This window comes from Simochromis diagramma, unplaced genomic scaffold, assembly GCF_900408965.1.
Source record: "Simochromis diagramma unplaced genomic scaffold, fSimDia1.1 OVJJ01000583.1, whole genome shotgun sequence".
Taxonomy (NCBI): Eukaryota; Metazoa; Chordata; class Actinopteri; order Cichliformes; family Cichlidae; genus Simochromis; species Simochromis diagramma.
The window spans coordinates 2,101,178-2,114,295 of NW_024387285.1; positions in this window are offsets into that span (position 1 = coordinate 2,101,178).

Sequence of the window (13,118 nt, forward strand, 5' to 3'; positions counted from 1 at the left end):
TTAAATAATGCTTCAAAATAACCACACAGAAGCATTTCAACATAGCAGTCAAGTTGCAAGACATGTAACTAAAAGGACCTTTGTATTTATTTGTACTCCCCACATTTTTCCAGTTTCATATACTCAAAAGTAAGTTATGTGTTTTATAATTATAAAACACATAACTTACTTTTATATAATTCATTTTCTTGTTTTCTTTATTGTCTTCAGTTAGAAGGAAAAAAACCTACCAAATGAGATTTGTAGTCTTGATTGACGTATCACTGAAATTAAGCAACATATATATAACTTAACTTTTTCATGTCAGACAATGTCACACTTTGCAATTTAGATCCAAAATGAGAAAAAAATGAGGGTACTGAATTCATGCTAAATCTGCATGTAGCATGATAGCATACTAGCCTAGCCGTAACCAAGCATTTAGCATAATGCTACTCATGGGTTTAACAAGATAGACTAAGTGCCAAGAATTTAATAAACATTCAAAACGACAATCTTTTTTGTGACAGTTATCAATAGTTTCAAACAACCAAGCCACTAAACCAATTTTGCTGCCAACATTTCACGGTATGTCATGTCGATCAGGTTAGCTGGGTTGAGATATGCGTCATGCATGCTAGTTCATGGATATCGGTCATCTTGGCACTTGGAGGAACAAAACCGTCGTTAGTGACCCCAGGTTTAGCCTATCAGAGGTTTGTAAGAAGGAGGAAGAAGAGGACATCCGGCCAGAGCTGCTAAAACTGTGACAATGACCCCAAAAATCAGACCAATGAGATGAGACTCACATTTCAAACTGAAATATCGATCAAGATTTAAACTGTTTCATTATCTTGACCAACTATATACAAAAAAAAGTCGTAGAACCTGAAAAATTAAATTTGTAACACATACTCTGATCAAATGAAAAGTTGCTCATGTTTTCCTGTATTCATCTAAAACTTCTATCCGGTCAGTTTACCTGATGAATTAATACTGCATGAGGAAAGCAGGTTGATACCCACACCATTATTAATTCACAGCCATCACGCAACACCTTGTGGGAACAATCTTGTGGTCATCATCACCGCGCCATCAATTATAGAAAGACTTTGACAGGATCATATTTTTATCATGCACCAACAGGCGTTCTTGAACATTTCCTCACAAACACCTGAGCAACTTCAGAAACAAACTTTGTCTCTAATCTTCTCCCTGTAATACTAAATTCTCCGGTAATGATAAGTTAATTTCCTTTCCTTTCATCCGGCATATCACGAGGATGACAACAGAAGCTTTTGCAAATGGATTTCAGCAGACAGAAACTGGCAGCGCCGCGTCCCGTCCCCACTGTCTTCCTGTCACGGCGTCTCATCAAATATTAGGCATGTTTTGCTTTGCAGCTCGAGAGACAAATGCATTGATCTTCGATGGGTAAACACATCACAGGAAAAGCAGGTTATTCACCCGGACAGAGTCAGAGTTCTCAGCTGTGAATGTGTTGACAGCTACTGTTTGCTGCAAAAATGTTTAATAAATCGCCGTCCACTTTTAATGTGGAGATGAATATGTTTTAAAAATCACTCGTTCACACACGCCGCGTGAATAAAATAAAGGGGAGACAGGACGCTTTCTTATTTCACCATCACACAGGGTTTATATGACACCTATCAAACTCTCTCTTTCAATGCAGAGCACCTTTCTGACGTCTTGCTGAGGTGCAGCATGTTGAACTGCTTTTAGTTCACATTTCTTCTTATCTTTTCTTTGTGTGGTGTAAAGCATGAAGGAGTCATTCAATGCAAAGACTCAGATAAACTTCTGATGTGCTTCTCTTGTCGGTTACGACAGCAAGATTAAAAAGCAGAAATAACAGATTTTGTTTTGCAAGAAAACATTTACATTTCAATCCTGATATGAAGCATTGCCTCGTGTGCCTCTAATTTTTCTTTTCTTTTACTTAATATTCTGATGCTATCAATTTAGCCCCTAATCATTTATTCACTGGGAGGGAACTACGTTTCATTTTCTGCCAGTTAATTGTGTTGCACATGAACTAACCCCTGGTGCAGACGGGTTCCTGAGCACCGCACAGACCTTTGTTGTTTCTTCTGCTCGAATATTTGCAGGTTAATTTTTGTGTTTGTGCAAAAATACTGCTGGAATTGCAGGAAGATTATATCTTAAAGCTGGTGTCATGTTGCACAGCTTATCATTAAATACAAAATCGTCAAAGCCAGCGGGAGCTTAATAATTGTAAGTTGGCACAGTACTGATTAGATTTTCTTTGACTTTGACGGCTTTTAAAACAGTTGTACAGATGCAGCTTCAGGATATTTCATTTTTATTTGCTTGTTTTTTGGGTGCTAGAAATAATAAGAAGGAGAAATAAATAAATCAAAAGTATTTATATTAAGCCACTAAAGCTCATCAGAACAGCTGAGGAAAAGTCACTGAATAAAGTGCTCATGTCTCGCTGCACGCGAAGCCATAAACCAAAACTACTGAGAACCTCCTGAAAAACTGAACTGCTGTGCGTTTGTTATGTGATCACCGAAAGAAGGGAGTGACTTTGGCCCAAAGCCTCAAATCTCCTGGTTATCTATTAGTGACATCATCAGTGTTCAAATGTAGCAGCTCTGAGCTGAGTTAACGGTCCAGGTGCGATGAAGAAGAGCCAAAATCTGACATCATGATGGACGAACAGAAACGCTGGGAAGGCTGAGAGCGTTAGAGTAGATCTTTCAGTCTCTTTCCAAAGGAGGGCAGAAGAGGAGAAGGAAGAGAGGCAGCGACTGTGAGGAAGAATCAGAGAGGAAGTGTGGGCCGTTTGTGTGTCAAGTGTGTGCGCTCTGCAGTAAGACGGAGACACACACAAGAGGAAACAATTCCTGCAATAGTGGACGAGGAATGCGAAAGCTGTTCATGTGAGACAGAGCGGGAAGAACTTGCAGCCGTAAAAGGCATCTGTGCGTCCAAGAGATTTTGGCTCATTTAATCACAAGTTTATATAAATAAATGTCAGTCTGGCAACAGACTTTGAGTGATATAACAGTGACTCAACCTTCAGCCAGTTCAGCTCTTAAATTTGCTGCTAAAGTCCTCCTCCGTCACACAGGAAGTGTTTTATTTTCTCAAGTAGAACAAATTAAAAATGCTTGGTTAAGTAAAAGCTAAACATAGGAATTCACAATATTAAACAGAAATTAGCTCTTAACATAGACGAATACATCATTTGCTAATAGGAAATTTTTCATTGGACTTTTCAATATTAAAAAAAATAAAGACTATTAAGGCAATCCTTTAAAACCCTGGCTACTCTACTGGGCATCACTTTTGCAATAAACCAATTTAGCACTGGAGTATTTAAGCATTTAAAACCTAATTTGTGCTATAGTACAGCAGAATAAAAACAAGATTAATGCACAGAGATGGACGTGCACACGAGAAATAATCCCTGCATTTACCTTTGAATTAACCAAACGCTTTAATCCCCACACTGCACATTAAATTAACTTGTCGTTCCTGTCCTCCTAGACATCAAACGGACCTGGAAAAAAATGAAGGAAAATGAGGGAGAAAAAAACCCACACAGGGGAACCAAACAGGAGAGAGAGAAAAAAACTGGGAAGGAATGAATTAATAATGAGCCACTTTTATACCGGATCCAGCGATTATACAAATGGGGGTAACGTCCAAAAAATATTCTGTATGGCATATGGCACTTCAGCTGCCATATGTGCCAGTTTTCACAAAAATTGGCAATGACGTTCATGATGGTCAGTAGTAACTGCCAAAAACACAGCAAGGCCTGAAACAGAGGGAGAGAGAGAGGGAGATGGGGGAGGGAGGGAAGGGGGGAGTAATGCTTCAATAGCTTTGTTGGCCGGCTTGGACTCTTCTCTCCACAGCTTCTGGTGCTCTAACTACAAAGAGAAAAAAGAGAGAGAAAGAAAGAGAAATGAGGACCAAAGAAGGGAAGAAAGAGGGAACAAAGAGAAGCTAAGACCGTGTTTGCGTCGGTCAACCTGCGATTGTTTTTTTTTTTTTCTTGGTCAAGTGTGAACAATACCACCAGGCGTCACGTCACCGAGGTGCTTGAGGATGTCTCCAACTGGTCCTCTTTAGATTCACTTCTTAAAGGGATTTCAAGGTCGCTGTTAATTTTTTAATTGCTCAAAGAAAAGAAAAGACGCGTCTTTGGAGATGCATGTGAAATGCTCCTTTATGCTCCAGACCTGTGAGTGGGCAGGACGTGTTTGATTGGCAGCTCAGCCAACAGGGGCTGTTTGAAGTGCAATTTTTTGCACTAGAGGAAACAATGACAGCGTTCTTTGCATTTACTGTTGCACGACTCTGATGTTTGAATGACTGCACTGGACAGATTTTTAGGGAAGACATGCCAAGGTGGAAACAGACAGCAAGAACACCAGAGGGTGTTTGGCACTCCCAGTCTTAGTAATGACACTAGTGGCACCTGGTACTGATTTCAAGCAGAATGAGCGTGGTTCCCTTGCCATATCAATTTGGTGCATGATGCCACATGCGGATGATCCCAGCTAGATATAACGAATTTGTGCCCCCTAAAAAGGAAACAACACACACTAATGTATACATATCCATCACTGCACTGCCAACCTGGAAAGGAAAAAGGTACTGCCCTATACCTTGCAGCATCTCTCTGTTGCGGTTTCATTATCAGCAGATTAGCCTTTAGCCTCCACTTTACTAAAGTGGGGTTTCCTGCACGTGTAGCAAGTAACAAGCTAACAGCCAAACTTAGCACAGTTAAGTGTACACACTTCTCACTATGAAACTACTAAAGCAAGTTTTTATGGCACCTGCACAGCTCGCTAGCCATCATGATGCCACCCACTGGTTTTTGAGCTTCTGTTTTAAAGCCTTCGTTTTACTTTTCATTTAACGATAGCTAGCTTGGTTAGCAAGTGGAAGTTATATGATATAGCCTCCTGAGAACCAAGGAAAACAGAATCTTCCCATTTAACTTTTTTGTGATTTCCTTTCTCTTCGGAGCTAAGCCCAGGATGTCCTCTATTTAGTCCATCAGGACTTGGTAGGCTAGCTCACCTAAGTCAAAAGATATTGACCAATGTCCTCTGTAAGGTCCATTACAGAGGTTCTCAGGAGCAGAGAAAGATACTTGTGATGAGTATTACTTAACATCAAAATAAAATACTAACATTTCTGTCACTGGAGTACAAAATTCTTGGACTAGCTGTTAGTACCCGTATATCATAATGGTATAAATAAATGCTCTGAAAGGCACTAACAAGACAAAAATAGTCCAGAGGTTGCAGCCGGTGATTTGAAACATGTAAACCAACATCTGTTCTAAATCTGGGCATTTTAAGCTGCTGGTTTAATGGGATTGACTCACATTTTGGAGAGAGTCACAAGTAGTCTTTCAAAAAGAAACATATCTGTTTTTGGCATATCTGTGCCAAACGTTTTCGTCATGGAGATCGTCAGTTGGCCAAGACTTGCTTCCCCAAGTCAAAATGCCATTAAGGTCCCAGAGTCAGCCTTAACAAAGACTTGGTTAGGCCAGTACAACTCAAATCAGAGTTAGACTTTTTCAACTTTATTATCATTTCAGTTGTAAGCAGTGTTACAGCTGCATACATAATCACATGGATGGAAATGTTTCTCTAACAGAATATTTACCTGGTAAATCGTTTTTTCAAACCAAGGTGCAACACAAAACACATCTCCATATGTGTAGATGAGAAAATTGGTTGCTGTTCAAAGTCTGTAGTTCCTACATTTCAGGCTGCTATCTGGTTAATGTTCAGTGTCACTGTCAGCCAATGATGAAGAGTGATGTTTTCAAATAACAGGTCCAAGCTCCTGTAAGGCTTTATATTTGTCTTATATCTTAATCAGTGGCTAGATTGTGCGATCCAAAAGAAATCAAATACACAAATGTAACGAAGTGAGCTCTTCCAAGAAAATGAAACATAGGTGTGATTGCTCTCTAAGGGCGTTTTCACACTCAGGCTGACTGAACCTGAGGCGATTCGCCCTGAGAATTCAATACATTTGTTTAAGTGCGAAAGCTGCTGTCACACCTGGGTCTGATCCAGAAGAAGGATAGTCTTGGGTCTGTCACAGTTTTCACACTTGGTTCAGATCCTAGAATCCATACCTACAATTGTGGATTTTTCTTCAGATGCTAGACTGGATTGGTAGTTTTGTTATCTGTATATTTTGAAAATATAAAGATTAGACCCTGTCCAGTTGCTTCCAGTTAATCGGAAATTGTAAATGCCTTTCTAGCTGTTTTTTTTACTTAAAAGTTAGCTTTCACATTTGGACTCCATGGTGCTGTGACTACTGATTTATCAAGGAGAACTGAAGAACTCATTGACTGGAAAGAATAAAATCTTGTGCAACTTATTTCATGGAGTAACCAGATGTTCACATACATTTTGGTCAACAGACCATCAGCATTAGCATTAGCATGAGCGTTAGTGTTATTCTCCGTCAAGTCCAAAATGAGCCTAAACAACTGGCAATCCTGCTCTCTGAGCTCAAGAACTTCCTTTTGGCTCCGTACACACATGAAAGAGCTTAAAGGAAATAACTATACGGGTCATCTGGATTTTTCAGATGAATGAAACTTTGATTGTGAAAACAGTCCTTTAAAGGCGTTTGAACACCATTTTACCGACAGGACAAAAGACACAGTATGGAAGAGAGCCAGAGATTAATCATTACAATGGACCGCAGGCGATGCCAGGTTTTAACTAGCTACATGATGCTACGCTGAGATGCCTCGGTGCCTTGACAGAAAAAATTAAAAACCCAATCGCGCTTCTTTGACACCGTGTGACATTTTCCACAGCAACCCTGACCAATAGGAGCCCAAAGAACTTTCCACACACAACACAGTGAAGTAATGAAGGTTTAACAACCCACCATTTCTACTTAGGATAAGCCACCAACTGTTCTGGTAGGTTATTGCTGGCTCCCATTTTGGCCTTCCATCCACACCCGACAGCGTTTTTGGTCAAGGAAAACACAACGTTTTGAAAACGCTCTCCAAAGCGGACACATTTTCACATCGCAGTGTGGACAGCAAACCCGGAGCTTTTTCGAAAACGATGACACATTTTAGTCATGTGATGCAGTCATGTGACCAATTAAACTAAGATAGCGGAGGGCATTATACAGCAGTTGTTTTGTTTGCACTCAATTTTGACAGCCCTATTAAAGATTAATATCAGTCTCTCCATCTCCATGCGCCAGATAACTTTTCTTCAAATGATTTAATTCTCACTCGCTTTTGCAACTTTGTACTTTTGTGTTACTCGTAGCAACAATTCCACCTCATTGTTAGTCCATTTTAAAAAACTCAGTGCTTTTCCTCCACCTTTTGCCGCAACGTTTCAAAGAGCCGGAAAGTAAATAAACGGCAGACAGAAAAGAGGCAGGTCGAATCATCTTGCGTTTCACGCATGGCAGTAGTGGAACGTAAGCGTTTTCGGACGTTTCAATGTGGACGCACAACTCTGTGCAAACGACTGAAAACGATAGTGTGGACGCGGAGCATTTTCAGACGAAAACGCCGTTTTCAAATTTATCTGGGCCAGTGTGGACGTAGCCTGAGTGTGAGTGTAAACCAACAGGTATCACAGACTGGTAGAAGGTCTGGAACCAGAGAAGTCATATTGTAGCTTTGATTTAATTTCTAACAAAGTGATTGATTGTTAGGGTTATTGTAGATGTATGAGTTGTTGTACCCTCTCCTTCCCTTAAGCAAACTTTCTGGTTTGAGATATTGAGACTTCATCAAAATAAAATATTCTCAGCATGAAGAATGGTGTTCAGGACGTACACATTAATTTAGGATTTTCAAAGGTACCGTCATAAAAGGCTGTCCAGCAGTTGAACACAGCACGGTCATCTGCATCCATCTTCCAGAACGTTTATAATTTGTGTTGCTCTCTGTTCTGGATGAAGGCCGTCAAACAAAGGCCGCAAAGGCCAGCTTTCCCTTCTGTGGTGTACGTGATTCCAAAAATAAAGTGACAAAAACATTTCCATCGACTCAGACAGGGAGTGGGTTGCGCGTCCCGGAAGAGTGAAGAGGAGCGAGCTGAGGGTCCTTTTTCCAAACCTGTGCCACCCCCGCTGCCACCTCCACCCCAGGCAAGCTGCCAGAGCGGCTCAAGGCTCAGAGCTGCGCTGAACCGCCATGGCAAGGCTTAATGTTCCAGGTTCCTCTGCCCTCGGGGCATCCTCCCATACACAACCCAACACACAAAAACACACTTTGGGGAGAGAGCTGCATGTCTGACTCTGTCAAGGCAGGGCAGCATCCTCCAAACTCTTCAAATGCTCCGCTTGGCTTCGCTCTGCTTGTCTCACACAACAGCGATAATTCAAACAGACTGAATTCCCTGATTTAAAAAGTTTGTTGATAAAACACAAATTTGAACATTTTTACTGTGAATTATGACTTTAATGCAGAAAATACTTGAAGCAACATTTTGTGTGTTTGTGTTTTACTTAAAAAAAAGAAAACAGAAAAAACTAAAACTGGTGTAAAAATGTGACAATCAATCTTTGTTTGTCACTGGTCACTAAAAAGCTGCAGATATCTTATTATGTGATCCACATTACAGCATAATATAAGTTAATTCAATTCAATTCAATTTTATTTGTATAAACAGTCGTCTCAAGGAGCTTTATATTTTAAGGTAGACCCTACAATAATACATACAGAGAAAAAAACAACAACAATCATATGACCCCCATATGAGCAAGCACTTTGGCGACAGTGGGAAGGAAAAACTCCCTTTTAACAGGAAGAAACCTCCGGCAGAACCAGGCTCGGGGAGGGGCGGGGCCATCTGCTGGGAAGAGAAAAAATAATTTATAATAACAATATCATAAAAAAATGGAGGCAGAAAAACAACTAACAGGCTGACAGTAAAATTACTGAATCTGTTAAACTGAAACTCCATGAAATGAAGAAATGAAGACTAACACTGCGGCACTGTTATTATATGTTACTGTCACATTTTTAGTACTATAATATTAATATCAGGGGCCCTCTTCACTGATAAATGTCTGTAATGGCCAGGTGTGTTTTCCAGCAGATAGGCCCTGGTCCTGGTATAGTGTTACCTGCTGTATTGTAGTCTTGTGTTGTATAAACAGCAAATTCCTAATCAGTGAATCTCTTAAGAGTAAAACTCAAATTTAATTTGGAGAATAAATGAAAGTTTTCAGAGCAATATCTGAATAGTTTCCCCTGATTTCACGTCGGTACATTCAGGAATATTTTGGAAGGATCAAATTGTTTGAGTAGTGTATCTCTAAAAGTTGATTCTGTGACCTCCCAGCCCATTGTTCCTTCGGTGGGCTGGTTTCAGTCATTATGCAAATGTACTGTTTATAAGATTGGAAACCTGCAGTCAGCTGAGACTAAAGAAGTCACCTGGATGAGTGACGAAACGTTTCTCCCACTGAAAACGCTATGAACAGATGAACAGAATGCACTTTTGGAGATTTACTTACCTGGATGATTGAGCATGCATCAAGACGTTTGAGTAGTGTAATTCTGAAGTAATGGAAAATTTTATATTGTACAGACAATTAGGTTTTAAGTGCTATTGTCTGGATTAGCCAACAAATTCTGAATTATTGTGGTATTCCCAAAATAACAAATTATGGATGGCAGTTTATAATGTTTTTAGTGTTCGTAACATTTTTTTTGACAGTTAATGCATCAATATAATGTCCATACAGACAGAGCAAAGAAATAGATTTTCTGTATCCCCATAGCCATGAAACTTGAAAAAAATGAATAAAACATTTCTTACACATTTCAGTGCATGTGCATCGTTAAATGTAAGCTGCTTTAAAAATGCATGATTGTGTGTTCAGAGTCTGTTTAAAATTTTGGGGGTCGGGAGGAATAAAGAAAAGTTAAAAACATGTGGGATGAAAATGACAGATGACGTGGAATACCTTGAGGAGGGCTTGTCAGCATCACTGACACCATACAGCCAGATCCACCCCTCCAAACCCACGGAGGTCTGGGATGGCTGCAGGACCGCTGCACAGAGCAGCAAATCAAAGGCAACAGCAGCAAACAGCACAGAAGGGTCCCGATGGGCAGCGGCATGCGGACGCCAGCAGCGAGCAGAGCAGGGGAAGGCTTCCTTTAAAGCACTGGGACACAGCTGCTGCGTGCAGGGCGTCTGAGGTGTGTAATTTGTGAGTGTTCGGGGGTGTGTGGCCCCTCTCAGGCTCCCTGCACAGGGAGAGCAGAGAGCACTGCATTCCATAAGTGCATCAAAGTTTCCTTTCAGAGACAGAAACACACAGAGACAGCAAAGAGTACGAGAATTCAGGGGGGTAGAGGGTTGACTGACAGACTAGAAAAACCGAATCAAAACAAAAAAATTAATCCAATGAAAGCTCCCAGGACAATCGTCCAGGCTGGGAAAGTTTTTGGATCGTGTCCAGCGAGAAATATTCAAAAGATGGGTTGAAAAAGTGTCTTTTTCCGAGAGCTAACGAGTTGTTTTGACAGCGACATGAAAAAGGCCTCTGTGAGGAGGACCTCCATCATGGACATTCATGAGCTGCAAATTTACAAGTATGTGGTCCAGAGATCCGCGTGTTGTGGGATGACACATTTTTACCACGGTGCAGCTTTGGCTCCTAAAAATAAATAAATAGGAAGCACACAAGGATTGATTGGAACTGGAAAAACAATTCAACACCAGCAATTTTGCAGGCGCAGGAAGTTACAAAGTTTGGTAAATGCTGAATACAAATAATTTGTATATTTTGTACAAGAACAGCTTTAACCTGTTTAACCCATATCTAACTGTTTTTTCCCATTAAAAAGTTATTATTTTAAGCTCAAAAACACCACGGCATTACTCAAGCCTGGTCAGCGCTCTGTGCATGGGTTATTTAGCAAGTCATAAACACAACAGTGGTGGTACGGATTACAAGTGTTTCACTTTAAGCAAACCCTCCTCTGATTGGCTGCCGCTTCATTTAAACAACTGGTAGGCGGGACTTGGATGTGTGCCTCGCTGACATGATTGATAACCACAAGTAGAAAAAACTGCCTGAAACTGAACATTTAGAACAGTGATTACAAATACGTAAAATGAGGGTTGACCCTATTATTTGAAACTTGCCCTCTTTGATATTCATATCCATGTTTGTAATAGTTCCTTAAATAGTTCAATACATCATTTTTGCATCTAAAAGTGGGTGAAAAGTGAGAGGTGAACAGTCACCCTTTCATTTATTTTTTCCACTCAACAAATTTTGTTGACTGACGTCTATATTGCAGCCACTGCTAAAAAGTGAAAATTTAGCTACACACTAACATGTCCATGATAAACACTTTATTTGGTTGTTAAATTACTGTGATCAGGCCACTAAATAGATTTTTAATAAAAAACATGCATCTGCTTTTTATTTCCTTGTAACAAGAACTTTTTGGTTCTAAATCTGCTGAGTGTCTAATGCAGTGGAGAGGAAAAATATCCTTCAGATCTCCTTTCCTTTAGAACCAAACTAGTATTAAAGAGGTGGTTTTTTTCTTGTTTCATGTTTCAACCCAATCTCAGAGTCAACAAAACTTTTTGCTGGGTTAGTACTATGAATTAACTGTGGTTAGACTGGAATGCCCCGACTGTGCATTTTAAGGAAGTTCTGACATGATGATAAAAGGGATGTAAAAGGGAACTGTGTTGATGATAATCCCTGTTTCAATATAAACAGTTCTTTTGTAATTGTCAGAAACTGAGTTCTGAGAGCTAATTGTTGTTAGTAGGGTGGACACCGCATGGGCATAAATATCAAAAAATGCATCTGTGTCATTCTTCTGCATGTTGTTCTCTGGCAAACAAACTCCTTATACTTCAAAATGAATTCAAATAAATCAGATTCAAAGCTGCTTATTTGTGTTCGTTAGTTTAGCTGAAGTTTGTTAAATTGTTTGTTTACTTGAAGCTTAAATACTGTAAATATGGTTTACTGTGTTTTTAAATTGTGAGAAAAATGTTTCCATGTGTGATCATGTGTCATTTTATTTTATGACTCCTATACGGGTCCAAAACCTGAGGTGAGAAATCCTTATTCATTCTGTCCTTACAAATGGGTTTAGTACTGTACAGCCTGCGAGGTGGGACTATAATGTAAAAGGAAAACGTAACTCTTCCAGTAAAGCCTGAAAAGGAGGGGGAATTGGGGGGCACCAACCCAGGACATGCAAGCAGTCACCAGGGATCCTTTAACTTCTGACCCTGGTCGACATGGATAACCATGTCTGACCATAATTGCTTTGAAACAGCCACTCCTTCAAGACATTTAGGCTGAGAGAAGGATCCTGGCCTTAATGAGTGACCTCTGAGTTTGACGAAGCAGTGCCATTGCCCCAGGCACCTTATTCTCGGGACTTACTCGGGGGTCATGTGCCCGGGGTACATCGACCTCATTCTTGTCACTTCAGGCCTAAGCAGACAGTGTTGTCCTGCACACTTTCTATGTGGGGGAGATTTCACAGCAGATTTACCTCATAAACACCATCATCCTCCCTTCTGCTCTCTGGGGAATCCCCTAATTCCCACTGTGATCTCCTTTGTCTTTGTTGTTGCGCATCTGAGCTTGGCACGCACCCCAAGCCACCAGCCCCCTTTTGTCTTATGTGGTTTTGGGAAATGGGGCGAAGAGCACAAGGCTTTCTGGAGCAAAGAATGTGCAACGTGTTACGAGGACGCCTGCCAGGAGAGAGGATGGTTGTAAGACCCTGCTCTGAGTTTTAATTGGTCTCATATTCTTGGCCTTCAGCATGCAAAAATTGAAAGCGAGTGTGAACAAAAGGCAGCAGAGTGGGGAGTAGGATGTGGCACGATTCAAGTCCTGATTGTTTTATACAAGAATAAGGTTTGGCGTTAAGAGTTTATATTCAAACCAAGCAGAATATCAGATAAAACAATTACACAGTGCAAATAGATGGGGCACCAAGGAGTAGTTGCAAAATAGCTCTTTCACTGCAAGCGCAAGAGATTTCCTAATTTTGCATGTAGATAAAGCAGTCTTCTATAATTGCAGTGGGGATGAATGAGTCCCTGGTTATT